Raw genomic sequence first — 21131 nt, 5'->3', positions numbered from 1 at the left:
TTAAAATCGTTAAAACAGAACTAAAAGACGGTCCACTTACAGCTCTTTTCTGACCATAAAAACATGAAAAAATTGCCGGATTTTTGTCGTTTCAAATTCGATATTGGTTATAAAACGACGTGTCGTTGATCACTTTTTTACTTTTTCGGATCAAGGGCACTAATTACGAAAAGTACTCCTTGGTCGTAAAAGATCAAGCGGTTCTCTCAAGTATTATTTTATACTTTTTCAGGCTTGGGAGACACAGATTTACGAAAAAGGTCAACCTTGGAGTCTTGTTAAGTTTTTTCAGACTCTCTAAAATTGAAAAATGCCGAGTTTCTCCTATACTAGACTCGTTAAAATTTCACAGTAAAGGACCTGTTCAATTACAAACAGGAATGAACCACTCCTTCTTAGGGTTCGAATTTAAACTAAGTTGGACTCATCGAAAGGATGAGCTTATAATCAAGCAAATGTTATCCTCCTCAAGCTTGTCAAAAATAAAGAGGTACTTGCCAGAAATGGTGGGGGAAAAGAGAGAAAAATGAGCCTGTTTGTCATACTTTGTAACCACTCTTGAACATGACATTTTTATTCACCTGGGTTGGGAAATCCTTTGCCTAACAGTTGATCAAACCACATTGAAAGTCTTCAGCCAGTTTCTGGGTATTAACTTTGGGTCAATTGTCACTAAGCCATCTGTCGTGTCGTTATGTATTCAAGAGGTCACTGCCAATAAGCCATTCATCTGCAAAATATCTATCATCCATCTGGACCATCCCTGAGTTAGTCCTTGCAACTAAATTTCTTCAACTTGATCTATGATTTTGTGTTGTGGGCTTGCCTATGACGGATCACTTTCTATCGACTTCAGCTCATTATCTAAAAAGATGATCTAGAAATCGTCAGTACCTTGGGATCTGCATGCCTCAATGGCGGGTTTCTTTCCTTTGACGACAGGTTGCATCATTGACCTTCGATCAAAGGATTCCGTGACATCTTCGACATCAACACATTTATTCACATCTCATGGATTGTACTGGGTACTTTGAGAGCCATTGACATCACTGGTGGTTTCTCTCACACTTGTTAATAGTTTACATCATTGACTGGTAATCAAGTGGTTTCTACCATGTTCGACTCCAACACATTCATTCGCATGGATAGAATCGTATTGTTTCAGAAAGTAGAAATGAAGACCCTGGATCTAGTTTCCACAATCCAGGCTGCGAGGAATTTTGTATTCATTATATAATGGACTATTCATAAACAGATGGCTGCGTCCATACTGTGTCCACATTAGTCTATACTTTTGATACCTTACAAGATCATTCCTGTATCAGAGCAGTAGTTAGTTTTCTAAGTCAGTTTTGATCTGAGTATGGGAATGCCTACCTCAACGATTATATGATCTCATATATATATCTTGCATTGAATGTTTTTACAGGTTCCAACAGAGCTCTCCACGAGATGATCCTCGAAATGATAAAGTACTTCACTCTTCCTAAATGATAAATGAAATCCTCATCTACTACAGACTTTGCACTTCAGGGGGAAATCTGTTACACAAAAATATCATCGCCATGATTATTTGCAGTTAGTATGGGTCTATCATCACTTGTATTGTCCTCCTAAGCAAGTCTCAGACCTCAACTCTTCAAGTCAAGCTTTGAAAATGAGAGAAAGACATTGAAAATAAATAAAACTCTGGTTCCACACTTTCTCTCACTGTTGCCTACGGTCCTGCACCTTCTGTTTACAAAAACTGTGGACCTGCCCGCTCTGTCCCTAAAGGTGTGGGTGCAGACCCCTGTGAAAGTAAAAAAGGCGCAAGTTTATTCTAAAAAACTCACTTTGGGTTAATTCTAGATGATTCTAGAAGGAATTTTGACGTGGATTGGCCGCTCTTAGGTGGTTCATGCATCCCAAAAGAGAAGGAGCTAATCCCTTGATGAGAGGAGCTATCCCTTTGAAGGAGGGCTTTATCCCTTTGAAGGAGGACCTAGTAACTTCCCTCCATTGCACTATAAATTCAGGCATTGGGCTGGTTGCTAAGGAGGTTAGAAGCTGAACATTTTTTAGGGTAAATGCTGGTGAAATTAAGACTTCCTAATTGAGCTTAAGAGGAGAGATCACATACCTTTTTGGCTTCATTGGGAAGAGAGTGAAACTTGTCAAAGTAGAGGAGACTTCTTGCTGGACCCTGGGAGGAGCTTGTACAGCGTCAAGGCACAGGTTGTAAAGTTCTTCTTGATTTGAATTAATGCAATCAAACTCATTTTTCTCAACAAATTGTCTCATGTCATTTGTTTCATGAATTCCTTGACTTTCATGTTAAATATGCTTTATGATATTGGCTTTTTAGGTGCTATTTAATTTGTTGTTTGTTTGTGTTTGCAGATTCACGACAAGGGAGCTCATTTGGAATCGAAAGAGCAAAGGCTTCCACGAACTTGCGTTGGACCCAAGGTAGGCCTGAAACACTTGTTTGCCTTTGTTTATAAAAGCATAATTAGAGAAAGATAGTGTGTGATTGGTTTGCTTGTCATTAGGTCTTCTTTAGATTCTAGGAAGGTCTATCGTGTCCGCAAGATCGACTTATTCCGTGTGACATGGTGCTTCATTGGTTTCTTCTTCAATATCATTTTGATTTGATGTGGGAAAATAATCCCCATATTCTTCATTATCATAATCTTCTGTTGATTTTATCTGTTTTTGATTTTTTCATGCTTCATCGACTACAACATCAATGCTTTCAACAATTTTCCCAAGTCTTTTATTATAACATTTATATCCTTTGCTTCTCGAGGAATAACCAAGAAGAATACCTTCATCTACTCTGGGTTCAAACTTACCAAGTTTTTCATTAGTACTTTTTATAAAACATTTGCTTCCAAAAACTTTAAAGTATTTTATAGTAGGAGTCTTGCCACACCAAAGTTCATGTGGAGTTTGAGTGCTATTTACTTGAACATTTGCTTTGTTGAGAATAGTTATGGCAGCAAATGCTGCTTCACCCCAGAAGGTTGTAGGAGTTCCATATTCATCTAGCGTAGCTCGAGCTATTTTTTGAACTATTCTATTCATTCTTTCTACCACACCATTTTGTTGAGGAGTCCTTGAGGTGGAAAATTTCCTTTTTGTTCCATGTTGTTCACAAAAGTCAAAGAATTCATCCAATGTAAATTCCCCTCCTCAATCAAATCTGAGACATTTGATTTTTCAATCTTATTCATTTTCAACTAAAGCTTTGAAGGCTTGGAACTTTTCAAATGCTTCATCTTTATGCTTTAGAAGACCTATCCAACACATTATGGAAAAATCATCAATGAAAATAATAAAATATTCTTCTCAACAAGGTGACTTTTTCCTTGATGGTCCACATAGATCAGTATGGACAAGTTCAAGAGGCTTACTAGCTGACCCTTCTATTTCCATGAAGTGAACTTTGGTTTGCTTACCGATTTGCCATGGTTTGCTTATTGTATTTTCTGGGATGCTGATATCTGGAAGATTATGAACAACCTTGATTCTGAATGCTTTTCTTATTTGAGAAAAGCCTTAGATGTCCCAATCTTCTATGCCACAACCAGTTTTCATCATTTTTTCTTAGATAGCACTGTTGTTGTCCTCCCTTGAGTATGTATAAGTTGTTTGGAGTTCTTGTACCTTTGATCATGGTCTATCCTGTATCAATCTCATGAACAACACATACGTTTGATCGAAACACCACTTCATTTCCTTAATCACACATTCGACTGACACTCAACAGGTTATGCTTTAAATGGTCTACATACATAACATTTCCAGCTTTAACCTTTTCTTTCAAGAAAACAGAGCCTTTACCTTTTATGACAGCAGGAATGTCATTTCGAAATGAGACATTCTTTTCCTTATCTAAGGCATTATATGACTGAAGCTTTTCTTTGTCACCTATCACGTGTTTTGAGCATTCACTGTTGATGTATCACTGATTTTCTTGTCCTTCTGCATACAAGGCTATACCACATCTTTTTGTTTGAGATTCTTTCCTTCTCCATATCTTGGGATTTAATAGTGTTTGGTCCTTTTGAGATTTTTGCCGAAATTTTCTCCTGCATTCAGATTCTTCATGACCAAAGTTGTTACAGATTGAGAATTCTATTTCATTTTTAGGAGGAGAAAAGTTATTATACAAACTTCTGTTGATTCCTGTTACATTCCTTTGATTTCGTGCTTCTCTAGTCATGATGGTTTTGTAAGCAACGCATTGAGTAGCTTTGTGCCCAAAATTATGACATGAAAAACATTGCCCGTTAAATAAGTTCCTGCGACTATCGAATCTATTAACTTGGTGATTGTAGTTTCTATTGATATTCATCTTTGAAGCAAATTGAGTATGATTTGCCTAAGGTTGTTAGTGGCTTCTATTCATCCTTGGAGTAAATTGAGTATGATTCACCTGGTGATATGCTTTATGCCTTTGCTAATGATTGTCATACTTTTCACTGGTCTTTGCTGCATCAAGATAGCTTTTGGTGGAGGTTGACGGCTTCAGTGATTGAGATGCTTCTTCAGTATATCCAAGACTTGTTTTTATCAGAGGAGAATGATGAACTTTGATAATTTCATTTAAAGTTTATGATCCTTTAGCAAATCTAAGATTGAGAGATTTCGTTTTCTCAAGATCCTTTCTTAGACCCACAATTTTACATTCTAGTTTTTCATTGTTTTTTTCCTTTTTAGCAAGTTGGTATGTCAAGGTATTCATATTCATATTCTTTTCTTCTAAACAGATTTTGAGTTTACATATTTCTTCATGAAGGTCTTCCTCTTCTAAAGCATCCCAAAAATTATCACCGTCATAAGCCATGAGAAGTCTATAATCATCACTATTAGATAAACCATCACTATCCTCTTCTAAACTATCCCAAAAATCATTGCTATCATAAGCCATGAGATTTTCATCACTATTAGATAAACCATCGTTATCTTCATAAGTATAGTAACTCCTTTTATTCACAACTTGTTTTCTATTCCCTTTTGTATATTCCTTTCCTTTTTCATATTTATCTTTATGAGGAAATCTCGCAGCGTAATGATCGACTCTACCACAAGCAAAGCATTTGAAGGGTAGGCTGTAGCTTACCTCTAAACCTTCCAAAACCTCATTGAAGCTTCTTGATAAAGTTTACCTAATATTCTTCTTCTAAAATATGTCCTAATTCATTGTGTTCTTCCTTTCCTTTTGATGAAGCTTTAAATGAGGCTTCTCTCATATCTAATGGTCCTCCTTCCCTCATCCCGAAGGCAGTTAAGATTCTGTGAAGCTGTGTCATAGCGATATTCGATAGAACCTATTTTTCTTCTATGACAGACACTTTGGATTCAAATTTAGCAAACAATGATTTTAAAACTTTCTCAACTAAGGTAATTTCCTTTATTACTTAACCTAGCTTGCTCATACAATTGATAACCTCATCTATATGTAAGAAGTAACTTGCTATACTTTCATCACTATGCGTCTTAAGAGTTTCATATTGAATTCTGAGAGTTTGAATGTTAGAACGTTTTACTTGAGAGTCTCCTTCGTAGCTCGGAATGATTTTGTCCCATAATTCTTTGGCTGATTTGAGCTGCATGACTTTGACAAACTCCGATTGTGATAGACTTCCCAATAAAGTATTGAAAGCTTTGGTATTGATTTCATATTGCTTTCTACCTGTCGCATCTGTAGGAATTTCTATTGGAAATGTATATCCGCCTTCCACAATTTCCCAGACATCTATTCCAAGCGATTGTAGATAGGTTGTGGTTCTTATTTTCCAATAAACAAAGTTGCTCCCATCGAAGATTGGCGGTCTGATTGATCCCATTCTTTCTTGATTGTTCATGTTGATGGATCTCCCTTCAAGCGATCAGGCTTCTTCTGAAGGACATGCTCTAATACCAATTGTTGGAAATAATATTGAGGGGGGGTGAATCAGTATTATCAGATCAATAATTTTATTTCCCAAACAGATTTATATACGCTACTTCATTGAAGTGAACTATTGTGTACACATGACTGTGCTTAAAGAAACTAGTGTATATGTAGAGAACTTGTGATTTAGACAATTATCATGTGTTGAGCTTAAACCAGTATATCAGAGATTTATTAGATAGTGTAGTAAAAATAGAATAGAGCATCACACATAAGAAACACACATGAACACCAAGATTTAATGTGGAAACCCAATGTGTGTAAAAAGATAGTTGTTGTTGTCGTCTCTGTCTTCTTTTAATAATAAGAAAATCTGTTTACAATATTGTATTGGTGCAAACTCATACCAGTATGCAGGCTTCTACCTAAAGAAGATTACGACCTTATCTCATTCTCCAACTTCTACTGGAAGGGAGCTACAACCCACTAGCTCTTGTACTAGCCAATATGTTTACTAGTACGTAGGTGCCCACCTACAAAAAACTCCACTCTTTCACCAGGGACCACATTTCATGAATTTTTAGACTGGATACTCCTGGATCACAACACCACAATTTGAAGGCCATGTTTCATCAAATTTTCACACTGGACCCATCAAAGCTTTTAAACTTAAACTACATCAACCAATATTCAGTTAATCTAAATAATCAGATCACTGACACCAGAACACTGTACTAAACCCAGAACCCTGCATCATCATTCAGAACTAGCTGTAACCTCAAAAATCATGCATTAGAATGTATACGCTACTTGGCTACACTTAAACTACATGTACAGGCTACTTCCATTAATTTAACCTGCGTATACCTTCAAAGCTATTGCAAACATAAACTTTTGAATCAAGTCTGTACCAATTATGAATATACTGAATATATACTGTCAATATTTTAGAGCTTTACATAGGTAGGGATAGAGATCACTTCTTCTCACTTATACAATCAATCAATAAAATGCCATCCTCCTTATGTATTCAGTTTTACATTCATATCTAAGAAGACTTCATTGAGAGATAGCAGTAAAAGAACAAAATTTGATCAGATAGTTTAGTCACATCTAAAAAAGAAGCTTTTCTTTTGTATACGCCACTTGAAGGAACCGAACCTACATGTATACGCTCTTTGGCCGACATGGACCTGTGTACATATCTACAACTATTGTCTTATAACTTTGCGGCAATTCCAGACTTCAAACAAACCCAGATATTGATAGATAACGAGTAAAATATGCACAAAACATTATATTTGGTCTTAGCCAATATCAGATCATTCAAGAATAAGTTATTTCATGTCTCCTGATCTTGATCCAACATTGAACTCAAGGTGCACATAAATATTTTAGATCCAGTCCCAAACAAAACCATGCAACATAAAATATACTTCAGATAGAAGTATTCCTTAGAATCTTATTTCTTGCACTCTTTTCCTAATGATCTTCTCATCCTTATATACTCTTATGCCTTTCTCAATACCTTGGGGCAAAGCCACTTAGGATCAATACCTTGGACCAAATACCTAGGGTCAATACCTTGGACCAAATACCTTGGATCAATACCTTGGACCAAAAACATGGTTTTCCAACATGTACACGCTTTTCCTCTTGTGAAAGTGAGTGTATATGTTATACACTCCTTTTGTTCTATTAACTCGTGTGTATATGCTTCTTGGACAAGGTGAACCTGCGTATGCCTCTCTTTCTTCATTCTTTGGAGTCTGATCTGTAATCCTTTGTTGTTGAACTGCTTCACACTGAACTGTCATTTGAGTGAGTTGCCATCAAGGACAAACCCTGAATCATAATGCCAACAAAAATTACCAAGTACCCATTTTTTTGAGGTTACAAAAAGTCACTCGATTTTGAAAAGAGGTGATTCAGAATGCCTTTTTTTTTTAACATATTTTGGGCACTTTAAATTTTCCTATGTATCAAGTATGAACAATTTTTTTAAATGTGAGTGATTTTCATGATCATTTTAAAAAGTGTTGATGCAACATCAACCCCTTTTCTTAAGAGGGTTTATTTTTGACATTTTAATTTTTCTAATGTCTTCTTCTTCCCTGAGATATTTATTTTTAAGTGTATTTATGTAATTGTGTTTTTTTATTTTTTCTTTTCAATTTTTTTTCTAATGAAATCTTAAATTTTTCACATAGTTAAAAAATAAAAAAATGGTCAATATTTTAAAGTTAGTATTTTCTTAATGTTTAATGTAATGTTAATTAACATTTCAATGCGCATCGAATAATTGTCACTAAAAAAACATAAAAGTATTAAAATAACATTCGTAAATAGAATTTCATAAGTTTATCATTTTAGACATTAATGGTATTCAGAACATTAAAAAATATTATATTAATAATATTGATATTAAACACTATTAATACATTGAATAACTATTTATGTAATAATATTATTATAACTAAATAATTTTATCAAATATAATATTAGTCCCTATCCCCATCCCTTGGTCCAGTCCAGTTGGTTAGTCAAAATTACCATTTCATGGTCAAATATAGTTGTTGGTCTAGTCTAGTTACCAAGTTCGATATAGTCGTTTCCTAGTCAAACCTAGCCATAGGAAGATTTGCTCTCCCTATTTAACATGCAGCCATGCTCTGATTCTTCAACTTGTCCTGACGATGAACCACACTCGTTGGTCCAAAACACGTCGACAAATGTATCATTATGTGATTTACGTCAAGAAAAAATTCTCATAAAATTTGATATGGGTCACAAAAGCCTCAATTCAACTATTGAATCCCTACACGGAAGAGCCATTACAACTAAGGTTCATTTTTTTGAACATGCACGCTTGCAAGTTTCAAAGTTGAAGTCAGATCTAGCGTTTCTTAAAAGATGCAGAGGTTGCTCCATCATCTCGGTTTTTGCCCAGATTAATCATTGCCTCCACACTCCTCAGAATCGTCGGTTTTTTCTGAAGGCCAGTTTAGCACTGCTGAGATATGAGACTAGCAGGGTTAGGAGATCCCTAGATCTGCTTTCTCAGAATCTTCTAGATTTTCATTTGGAACTCTCAGGCTTGGTTTCTGCCTCCCTTTGTGCCAGAATTGATGCATGTTCAACGTTGAAATGCCTGTGAATGGAAGATATCCTGAGGCAAAAACAAGATTTAAAATTTCATAAATTGGCCTATAAATATTTGGTTTTCGACGACCCTCTCACATCGTTGGATGGAATCTCCCATGGTCATATTTCAGCTAATCAGAGGTCAACCCTTCAGACTTGGGCTTGCAGTATTTCTAGCTCAGCCTCCTCACTTACGATTCAGACTAACTCTTTGAGGTTTGTCATAGAGGCCTACTGCCATGGTGGTCTCGATCTGTTCCCCATTGTCTGAGATTCAAACGAGTCATCTGACGTTCCTGACTTACCTTCAGCTGGCAGCCATGTCCCTAAGGTGATGTCTAGCTTAGCTGTGGCCATGGTTTAGTCTTGTGTCAGCCCTCCAGACGTGCTTTCCTCTAATGAGCCCAACGTCAGGGTTTATATCCATTCGAGCTCCTCAGCGACTATAATGTTGTTGCCTTGTTTTTAACCCCTCACTTCTGGCTCACCTGACCTCGTCGCTAAATGCAGTTGCATCATCGTCTCCTCGCCTAATCCCGATCCATCTCGCAATACTATTATCATTACTCACACCGGTATGTCACCATCACCTGGTCATGCCCCCCTCCCTTCTGGTCCACCTATCAACCTCACCGAGTCCAGCAACTAGATCTTAGCCTCACCTTAGCCTGATCCGAACTATGATCCATTCACTGGTTTATTGAGCCCTATCAGCGGTTACGGTGAGGGCGTTATTTTCTATGCGAGTAACCATATACGTGATAATGATCCTTATTTTGATAAACTAGATATAGGTATAGTTTTATGTAATAATAATAATAATAGTTTATCAATTATTAATAGCATTGATAGTTTAAAATATAATAATGATTATAAGGATAAAAATATTGATGAAAACAAAGATTATATGATTAATTATGAATGTGATTCGGCCAATAAGAATAATTGTAATTATAAATATTGTAATGATAATAATAATAACTATAATCTTCCCCCTCCGTCTTGAAATAATAAGGTTACCAATCTTTCTACTTTCTCCTTCCACCTTCTCTTTTTAATCGTCTGGGTAAAGGTTTAAATTTTGACCTGGCCCCTAAGAATATCTTGGTAGAAGACATTATTTATGACGTATAATTTGGGATTAGGGGCTTACTCAATAATATTAAGGACACTATTAGACAAGATTGCGTCGTTGTACTTAGGAAGGAAAAACCGTCGGGCAGCAACATCAACAAGGAGAAATTTGACGCCCTTAGATCCTTAAACCAGAATAAAGATGTTGCAGTTCTAAAAGCCTACAAAGGAGGGGCTGTTGTCATCCTCGACAAAGAGGATTATCACCAAAAGATGTTAGATCATTTGTATAATAGTGAGAGCTTTAAAAATCTTTCCAAGAATCCCCTATAAAGGATCTCTAGGACTGTGGCTCTTGCAATCAAGTCCAGTAACTCTGTTGGTTCCTTTTTCCATAAACTCATTGAGAGTAATCCCATTACTCCAAGGATCTATGGGCTTCCAAATATTCACAAGGATTGAGCTCCCCTAAGGCACATTATCAACACCATTGGTGATCCTACCTACCTTCTTGCTAAATACCTTGCCTTGAAGCCTAAAACCTTAGTTGGCCTTACAAAGTGTTTCATCAAAGACTCTGCATCCTTTGTTGAAGAGCTTAAGGGCATAAATGTTGACCCTGGGGACATTCTTGTGAGTTTCGATGTGGTCTCCCTTTACACTTGCATTCCTCTAAAGGAAGCCATGGAGGTTATCAACCGACTCATGGAACATGATACCTCTCGGTTAGTTGAGATCTATCTCACTTCCACTTTTTTAGCTTTGAAGGTGAGTTCTTTGAGCAGACCTGTGGTGTTGCCATGGGCTCCCCCCTGTCCCCTATTGTTGCTAATCTTTTTATGGAAGATTTTGAATTCAAGGCTTTGGCCTCAGACCGTCTCTTACCCAAGCTTTGGAAAATATTTGTAGATGACACGAATGTCATCTGGTCTCATGGCTAAGATGAGTTGGATCTCTTCTTCAAGCATCTCAATGGTCAATCCTTCACCATTAAGTTTACTATGGAAGAAGAAGTCGATGGATGCCTTCCTTTCCTTGATATTCTTACTTCGAATAATATTGACAATTCCTTCTCCCACCAAGTGTTTCGGAAGAAAACACATACTGAGTAGTATCTTCATGCCAAATCCCATCATTTCCCTACTCAGAAGTTGGGCATTCTTAACACACTTGCTACTCATGCACTGAGAACCTCTGATGAAAAGAGCTTCGATAAATAGAAAGCCCATCTCCTTAATGTCTTTGTTAATAATAGTTATAGTAGACACCTTGGTCAAAGGGCTTTCGTTAAAGCCAACAAGAATTCATTGGTTAAGAAAGAACCTGAAGATAGAGTCTCAGAGGTCCATCTACCTTTTATCCAAGGGACCACTGATAAGATTGCAAGGATTCTTAAGAAGCATAATGTTCCCTCGACCTTTAGACCCATTAACACCATTCATAATTCCCTCTGTTCGGTAAAGGATCCAGTCAACCTTAAGGACATGAACAGTGTCTATATTATTCCTTGTTCCTATGGGACCCAGTACATTGGAGAGACTGGGCGCTCTATTAATCAGAGGATTAATGAGCACTCAGCAGACCTAAAGCATTGGACGTCCGGATCTTCTGCACTAGAGGAGCATTCGAAGAAGACTAAACATCACGTTTGTATTAAGGAGGCCTGTGTTATTGCTAAGGTTGCGCAGTTTCATCACCAGAAATTTAGGGAAGCCATTGAGATTGAAAAAAGGCTGAGCAATCTCAATAGAGATGGCGGCTGGAAAATCAGGAGTTGTTGGATACCTTCCCTCTCTTCCTAGTCGTTTCTTCCCCCTCGCCTTTTGGTTTGTTGTTGTTCCCCCTTTATCGTCTCTTTAATTCTTACAGTCACCTGGTTTCTTTCACCCCTTCTCAATTAATGGTTTGAACTAATTGTCTATTCATAAAAATCCTTTCCCTTTCCCTAATTATTGAGGAGTAAAGTTTTTAATTAACCTGTTTTCTTTCTTCTTAGTTCCTCTTTGATTCTAGTCCTTTTAGAAATCTCCCTCATTTTCATTTCCTTAAATTTATTAGATGGTCGATTACATAACTAACTTAATGGGTTAAATGTTTTTGTCTATTATAGATGGTTATTGATCTAACAATTAAAAAATTTAGTAGAAAGTTCAAGTTTACATTAGATAGCTTAATGTTGTAAGTTTATATTTAATTAATAAGTTACCCAAACCATTAATAATAATAATAATACTATAATTAAATAATAATAATAATAATATAATTTATGAGATAATAACTAACTTTATAATATTATTATTATAGTTATATATTTAGGAATATTAAGAGCAAGAATAAATCCATACTATTATTAACATTAATAATCCTAGATCTATTCATAAATTACTATTAACGTTTTAAGATAAATTTGTTAACAATTTACTTGATTATTATTATTAATATTATCTAGATTTATTATTGTTTAACACAAATATAGTTAAAATTTTACTTAAATAATAAACAATACCAACATAAAAGTATTAAAATGATATTCATAAATAGCATTTCATAAGTTTATCATTTTAGATATTAATGGCATTCGGGACATTAAAAAATATTATGTTAATAATATTGATATTAAACATTATTAATACATTGAATAATTATTTATCTAATAATATTATTATAATTAAATAATTTTATCAAATATAATATTAGTCCTTGTCCCATCCCTTGGTCCAGTCCAGTTGGCTAGTCAAATTTAGTCGTTTCATGGTCAAATATAGTCGTTGGTCCAGTCTAGTTACCCAGTCCGATATAGCTGTTTCCTAGTCAAACCTAGCTGTTGGAAGATTTGCTCTCCCTATTTAACATGCAGCCATGATCTGATTCTTCAACTTGTCCTGATAATGAACCACACTCATTGGTTCGAAACACGTTGACAAATGTATCATTATGTGATTTATGCTGAAACTTTTTTGTCATAAAACTTGATATGGATCACAGAAGCCTCAATTCAACTAAAAATTTTAAACATTTGACAAAAAAATACACATTTCCAGTATATATATATATATAATGAAGAAGTACACATTTTAATACTTTCTGTCAAAAATGACATGTCAAATAAATGATTTTTATTGGAAAATCATGACAAAACACTTTAAAAAATAGTTTTTTTATGAATTTTATGTTAAAAATGAATAGAAATCACAGTTTTTTTAAAAAGAAAAATTATTTCACATAAAAATTAAAGTGAAAATCAGATAATACAAATATTGAACATATAACAACAATAATCAACTTCTCATTCTTTTCATAAAATCTCAAAGTCAAAACATTACAAGTAAAAATAATGAATATCTCTCAAAATTGAGCTTGATTTACAAGAATAACTTAAAGTTCATCAACAATCACATATAATCCGTGTCCATCATGTTGTATAGATTAATTATTTTCTTCTTCCACAATATTTTCTGCTTGAGTTTCCTCATTTTCCTCTTCTAATGGATATTTCATGTCTGCAAATCTCCCAAAGTGTCCTTTCCAAATCATTCCATATAACAATGGTTGAGGTTCCTTTAACTTTTTTGCCACACGTGATTCATTAAAACCTCCTTTCCTCAAACCAACTTCTTGCATTTCATCTGGAAGAAAGTTAAGAGCATTAATTCTTTGTTGAATAAAATTGCATTGTAGTGGGTCCTTTTCAATCACAATGCATTTTCTTCCTTTCTGTAGGAAACATGATAGTTTTGTACCTAATCATCAAGCACAAAATAAATAAGTAATAAAATTAGTATAAACACATAAACACTAAAAAAGAAAATATTAAAATTTAATTTTATATCATAAAACTTAACAGAACTGAAAATAAATACAAAACCCAATCTCATTCATTTTAACATAAATCTATAAGTTAGTTAATCAATGCTTGCATTTTTTGATAAATGTTAACTATCTCTCCTTTTGCATCTTTATCCTCATATGTTAACTTTATTACGACAACATCATGAATCGATACTTGGATATGACTCTCTACTTGAATCAGAAGAATAGGCTTATAGCTATCATCTTTTGTCCAACACTCAACATGGATGAACTCACAATCACTTATAATTGGATGATCTTTGACAGAAATAAGATTCAACTCTTTCATGTAAAATGAGATAGTAAAAGTTTAATTAACTTGTACACCAATATTTTTTTTTAATATTAATCAAACATATAATTTCAATGTCTTACCATGTAAGTTCCATCCGTGAGTTTTTTTTTCCCTCGAAGCTTGATAATAACATTGCAAATTGTGTGTCTGAATGAAATGTCCCAAATCTCCAAAGTGGTGATGTTGTGGCTTCTTCAAATCTTGTAACCACTATATTAAAATATTGATAAGTATAAGGCTTACTATCATACCCAATGTATGGGAAATTGAAACCATGAGGAATGTTTGTAATAACGAAGGAATATTCCCTTTCAGGTATGAGTTTTGCAATGTCTTCACAATCACCTTGTATTATTGGATATTAGATAGTGTCCAACCCATTCCAAATGAAATTAGTAAAAGTAGGATCAAGTTCAACATTCCTAAGATGTTGCTTTCTCAGCCTTTCCAACTTAATTTTTCAATAAATATTTTGAAAGTAATTGGTACTTCGCCTCCATCCTTCTTCGACATCTTTAACGAAATAAACAAATATTAGTATCAGTAATAATATTAAAAAGAATTACATATGAATAAAATGAATGTAAAAATCAACATACCTTTTTCAATGCAAGATAAAAATATATTAAGTGTTTCTATAGAACTTGATTCTGGGTAGTTACGTACAACATCATCCCAATTCTCTTCATTCAACATTCTAACCATATGTTCTTGTATTTTCATATAAATATTATGGCTGAATAAATAAAGTAAAAATTGTTTATATAGTGATATGTATAACAAATACTACCAACAGCAATATGTTATACTTAAAAGAAAATTATAATCCAAGAAAAAATAAAAATAATTCAACAAACTTACTTTTGAAATCCTGAACACATTTCGTCCAATGACAATTCACTTAACTTCACACAACAAAGTATGGATTTGAATAGTTTGTCATGCTTCGCTCCTTGCAATTTTCTACAAGGTGTGATAGTCATATCATATGGGAGTTGCTTCATTTTGGGACCTATCTTACTATTGGTACATGTGATGGGTTTAGAATTTTTAACCTTCTGATTTTTTATGGAAATATTCTCCCTCATGTGGAAAATATCATCAATGAATTCTCATATCTATCCAATTCTTAATGTCAGCTAGAAAATGTTATCCATGCCTCTGAATAATTCTTAATTTACTTTTCCACATTTTGAATTGGCTTTACTCTCAATTTAACAACCTGTTTCCATACAACATTCCTTCTGAAATCTTAAACTGACTTTTGTCTTATCCCCACCACAATTTTCTCCAAATTCATTATAAATAAATCTAACCCTTTGGATGAAATTCATAGAAATTCTATACTCATTATCTACATTATGATCCCATCAAAGTAATTTTTCCTTTGTTTCTATTAAACCAACATAGGTGATGCATTTCACTATTTCAAAAAGTGATTTATTGGGATATTGCTCAATCAATTGTCTTTTGGCCTCTATTGAATGGTTCCCTCCAATTACATAATATTTGTATTCAAAACATCGTGTCCTATCAAATGCCTCTTTGTTGGGAACTTTATTTGGATCAACAAGAACCACATAATCCACCACATGTGCATATGGATGGTACCTAAACAATGTTTTCAAATTATGGACATGTAGGTGATGTGCCTTTCTAATTTTATATTGAGATTGTCCTCCATATGGTCTATAGAATTGGATGACATCACGCTGAAATTTTTTCCCACCATTAATTAATTTATTCTTCATCAAGTGATCTTGAATGACATTTTGCTTTGTTTTAATAATGTCATCCTCTAAATGAACACCTGGTGTTATTATTTATTTGCTACCTTTAGCACTTACACTTTGATCTTCACTGTCGCGCATGATTTTAACAAATTAACCATTTTTTTTATTTTTTCTTCTTACTAGTTATCATATCTTCTTCTACATAAACAATCTCCTCATCATCAACTGGAAGAGAGAAATTTGTGGCCATTTTTGTTTGTGATTTTTTATTTCTTTTCTCCTTTCATACAACAATTTTAATCTCCTCACTAATGGTAGCCTATTTTTCAGCTTCAGTTTCCACATCTTCAAAATAAAGATGTTTATATATGCTAGATTGACCAACCTTATGGATTTTTTGATGATCCCTTGTATGTACTATTGAGGTGTCATGGATTATTGCCTCTTGCTTCCTTCTTCTGCCTCTATATGGAAGTTATAGTCACATTCATAATATTTGGCTCTAGATAATAAATACCCCCCAACATAATTGAAAGACTCTCAAAAAAATACTATCAAACAAAATACAATATGTTAATGATCAATCATTTATAAAAAATTTAATGATCCTTACAATAATGCGTAACACATAAATATAAATAAGCATACTCACAATGGTATTTAAAATGTTGGCTGCAATTTCTTCAGTCAACGGTGTAGATTCTTGATATGTGTCATACTTGAACTTTGAGAGACGATATCTAACATTTTCATGTGTCTTGGGAAATTTTGCAAGAACATAAACAATGTCTGCATTCGACACCAAACATATGTCTCATACTCTGCCCATCACCTCATGTGGTTTCACCAAAGTTAGCCATAGCACAATATGGATAATTATGTGTACTATCATCGCTTTAAATATCTTTAACGTGCCATGTAAAATTTCTTTTATTTATTTCTCGTGAATTCCTCCATTAAGAAATAATATTGAAGGTACTTGAGGTGCAAGTTTCTTTCCTTTTACGCTGTTTCTCATTTTGGGTATGTTCAACAATATTCATATAGCATCCAACTACAACTTTAAATGACGGGATTGTTGTCCTTGTTCCAGAAACATTCATAGAGACCTTCTTTGATGCCATCTTCCTGAATATATATATATATATATATATATATATATATATATATATATATATATATATATATATATAAAATCTAAACTTAATGTTAAAAAAAATAAAAACAATATAAATAAAATAAATTATATATATATACATACATACATACACACACACACACACACACACACACACACACACACATATATATATATATATATATATATATATATATATATATATATATATATATTTGACAAAACTAAAACAATATTATTATTATTTCTATTATTATTATTATTATTAAGACCCCCGGGCAGGCATGCCTAGGTAGGCCTACCCCTAGGCCTTCAACCCTCGAATGGGCAGGCCTGCATGGCCCTGAAAAGCCCACCCACGGGCCTTCAGCCACCTGCTGGGTTGACTGGTCGATTCTGTAAATTGTCCCCTTGGCCGAGCAGGGGGCCGAAGGGACATGGGTGCCTAGGAAAGCCTCGCCTCGAGCCTTCAACCCCATTTTTTATTTAAAACAAATAATAAATAAAACAATTTAAGAAATTTAAAGTTTAAAAGCCATATTTGTATTGTTGAAAAATAGAATTCAAGTTAATTTTCTTTTCTTTTGCATTTTTGAAAAAATAACTAAAAAAATAATAATTTGAATATTTTTTTCTCTAATGGAATAGTTTTGTTTTTTTTTTTTTTGAGGAGGAATTGGAATGCCGCCAAAACCAATTTTGTTTTTTTTTTAATACGAAAAAAATTCACACTCATTTTTTCACTTCGAAGACCTAAAAGATTAAAAAATCTTAAATTTTCTCAAAATCCTACGAATTTGAGTTTCTTTTTCGTTTTCTCTGCTATAAAATTATAAAAAAATAGAGTTTTTATATGGTTTTTTTTCCGTAAAATATGATAGTGGAAAAAGAAATTTGAAAAAAAAATAGTAAAAATATATAAAAATTGTTGCATAAAGATCATAAAAATACAAAAATTCCCAAAATTTCTCTCTAAATAGTCAAAATAGAAGGAAAACTAACATTTCAAATGCGAAGAACTCTCGTTGAATGTGTTTTCGATGACAATGCAGCTCCTCTGCAAAATTGCTCCAAACTCTTTAACAAAAACCAGAAGACTTGATGTGATGTGACGAATAGAAACAATGAAAGTTATTATATAGTGAAGATTGTGGGATCGCTTTAGCATTTCTCGAATGCAGAATTAAAATTAAAATTAGAAAATTTAACATACATTTAATATTATAGGTTTAGATTAACTTTTATTCATTGTGGGATAAAAAATAAAATATTAATTGTAAAAATTAATTTAGTTACGTAGTCAATGTGAATTAATTTAAATAGAAACATTATTTTAATTTCGATGGAATGCATTAAACAAAAAATGTGTGGATATTTTGAATGGAAAGTAGGGTGAAAATTTTGAAGACTAAAACTTTAGTAAAATGTTTTCAAATAAATTTTAGACAAAATTTTGGAGGGAAACATTTGAAATGAAATTTTTGGAGGGAAAAGTTTTCGAAAATGTTTTTGTAGGGGAGAATTTTGAAGGGAAAATTTTTGCTGGGGAACTTTAAAGGGAAATTTTCAATATCTAAGTTATAAATTGTTATTGGGAAAGTCTTTGTATCATTCGATATCTTCTAGTTGAAGGTCATGGATTCTTTTGATAGTGAAGTTTTTCTTTCTGTAGCATCAACATCTTCGTCATGCAACCACTTTATTCCTTTTGATGAATATAACAAGAATTCTTTCACTATGAATAGAGAGACAAATTTTCCATGTGGTCTTAATCCTAATGATGATGAGAGAAACATTGATGAAGGGAAGCATAAATATTTTCCTGTGAATAGAGAATCATTTTTTACACTTAGTCATCACCTAAGGATTATGAGAGAACTACTGAAGAATGTCAGGATGAATAATTTCTGTTAAACAGAGAGTCAAATTTTCCACTTAGTCCTAATCCTAAGGATTATGAGAGCAACACCAATGAAGGGGGGGATGAATAATTTCTAGAGTAAAAGTTTCCACAAAGTCCTAATACTAAGTATTATCAGAAAACCACTGAATAAGGGGAGGAGGAGGATGAACAATTTCCACTAAATAGAGATTCAAAGTTTCCACTTAGTTCTAATCCTAAGGATTATGCGAGTACCACTCACGAAGGGGAGGATGAAGAATTTCCATTAAATAGAAATTCAAAATTTCCACTTAGTCCTAATCCCAATTATTATGAGACGACCACTCATGAAGGGAGGATAAAGAATTTATTGCAAATGATAATTTAACTATTAAGAGAGAGTCATATCTTCCACTTAGTCATAATCCTAAGGATTATACAAGAACGCGTTATGAAGGGGAGGATCAAGAGTTTCTTAAAAATGATAATTTTAGAGGCACATATGTGTGTAATTCATTTTCTGTACGTGAATGTTTCAAAGACAGTCATGGTGATGATGAATAGAATCCTCCAAGAGATTATTTCAAAAGCATGGATGAAAATGGTGAAGAATTTCATCTGATTCAGGATTTAAAAAGTGTAGTTGTTGGTAGTGAATAATTTCCTTTAGGTGAGGATGATAATGAATATTTTCCAAGAAATGATGGTAATGAATTTTCTAACTATGCTCAGAATGATCATAGTGAGGATAATATTCCTCCTACTGATGATGAAAATGCTTCTACAAATAATAATGAAATGATGACCACGTTGAGACGAAATATTGTATCTAGGAGTAAGAGTAGACCTTTCATATCAATCCAAAATATTCCAATTGTACAAGGTTTAGGACATAATATCTCACAAGTAGAAGTTCTATCGGTGATCTAATATTAAGTGAATTTTGTTGAAAGCTTTTCTTGAAATATATGTATTTCGAGTTTTCTTTGGAGAAAAAGAAGATATATTTATCAATGAATAAAAGCATGGAAAATTCATATTTAGTGGGTTGCATGTAATCTACAATAGCAGGTTATGATTATCATATTGGGAATGTATTACTTTTTAGAAAGGCTTTCAAAATGTTGCATTCAATTGATAATTTTTGTTTGTCAAGAATCAAATCATGGAGAGTGTATGCCAAATAAAGACACAATACATCTAGTTAATTTTTCAAGACAATAAATCTATAGTTTACACAGAGAATATGCAGAAGGTGCTGAAGGAGATGGTAATTTGATTACATATTCATGTCTTACAAGGACATGGAAGAACAAATTCACCAATGTTTCATATTCCTAAGAAGACAAGGATGGGGTTTTGTAGCACATGTGCCTCTCTTAAGTAAAAAAAGGGATAAATGTCAAGGGGCACAAAAAGGTATTCATTACTAACATTATTATTAGAAATTGGGTAGTTATCAACTATGAAAATATATTTATTAATAGGTTTCTTTTATTTTATATGTAGATTCCATTGTCAAAGCACTTCAAGAGCATCACAATCTACAAATAAGTGAAATACAAAATTTGTATAAGAATTGAAAGAAGTGTTATGATAATCCAAATAAATTTTTGGGTTTGATAGTTGATGGTATGGAGCAAAAGAAAACACTTCTACACAATTTGTTCGTGCAAAAACAAAATTATAGGACGAAAATTTTAGTCAGTGTCACTTGATTGGTTGTATGGTATTTGACGGGAAGATGGTTCCAAGGGTTTACTTCACAGATCCAAATATTAATAATGATGCAAATATGACCATAATTATAATCCATGATGTGGTTTCTCATTGTTCTGGTATTGTTCCTGAAATTTTGTATTTGCAATTAGACAACACAAACCGTGAAAACCAAAATCAAGTTCTTTTACAATATCTGAGCATGCTTGTTGAATTGGGAATTTTAAAAATGGTAAAGGTTGGTTTTCTTCTTGTTGGCACACTCATGACTATAATGGTAAGATGTCTAGTCTCTTTTCAGTAACATTTAGTAGGAAGGATGTTGGGAACGTGACATCTTAATTGAATGTATTAAGAAATCATACATTCTAAAGCATTTTTGCATGTGTTGGAAGAAACGATTGAGATGCGAA

This window comes from Pinus tabuliformis, chromosome 8 (assembly GCF_031772625.1).
Source record: "Pinus tabuliformis cultivar Carrire ecotype Pingquan chromosome 8, CPIR1, whole genome shotgun sequence".
Taxonomy (NCBI): Eukaryota; Viridiplantae; Streptophyta; class Pinopsida; order Pinales; family Pinaceae; genus Pinus; species Pinus tabuliformis.
Note: the sequence above shows the minus strand (reverse complement) of the source record.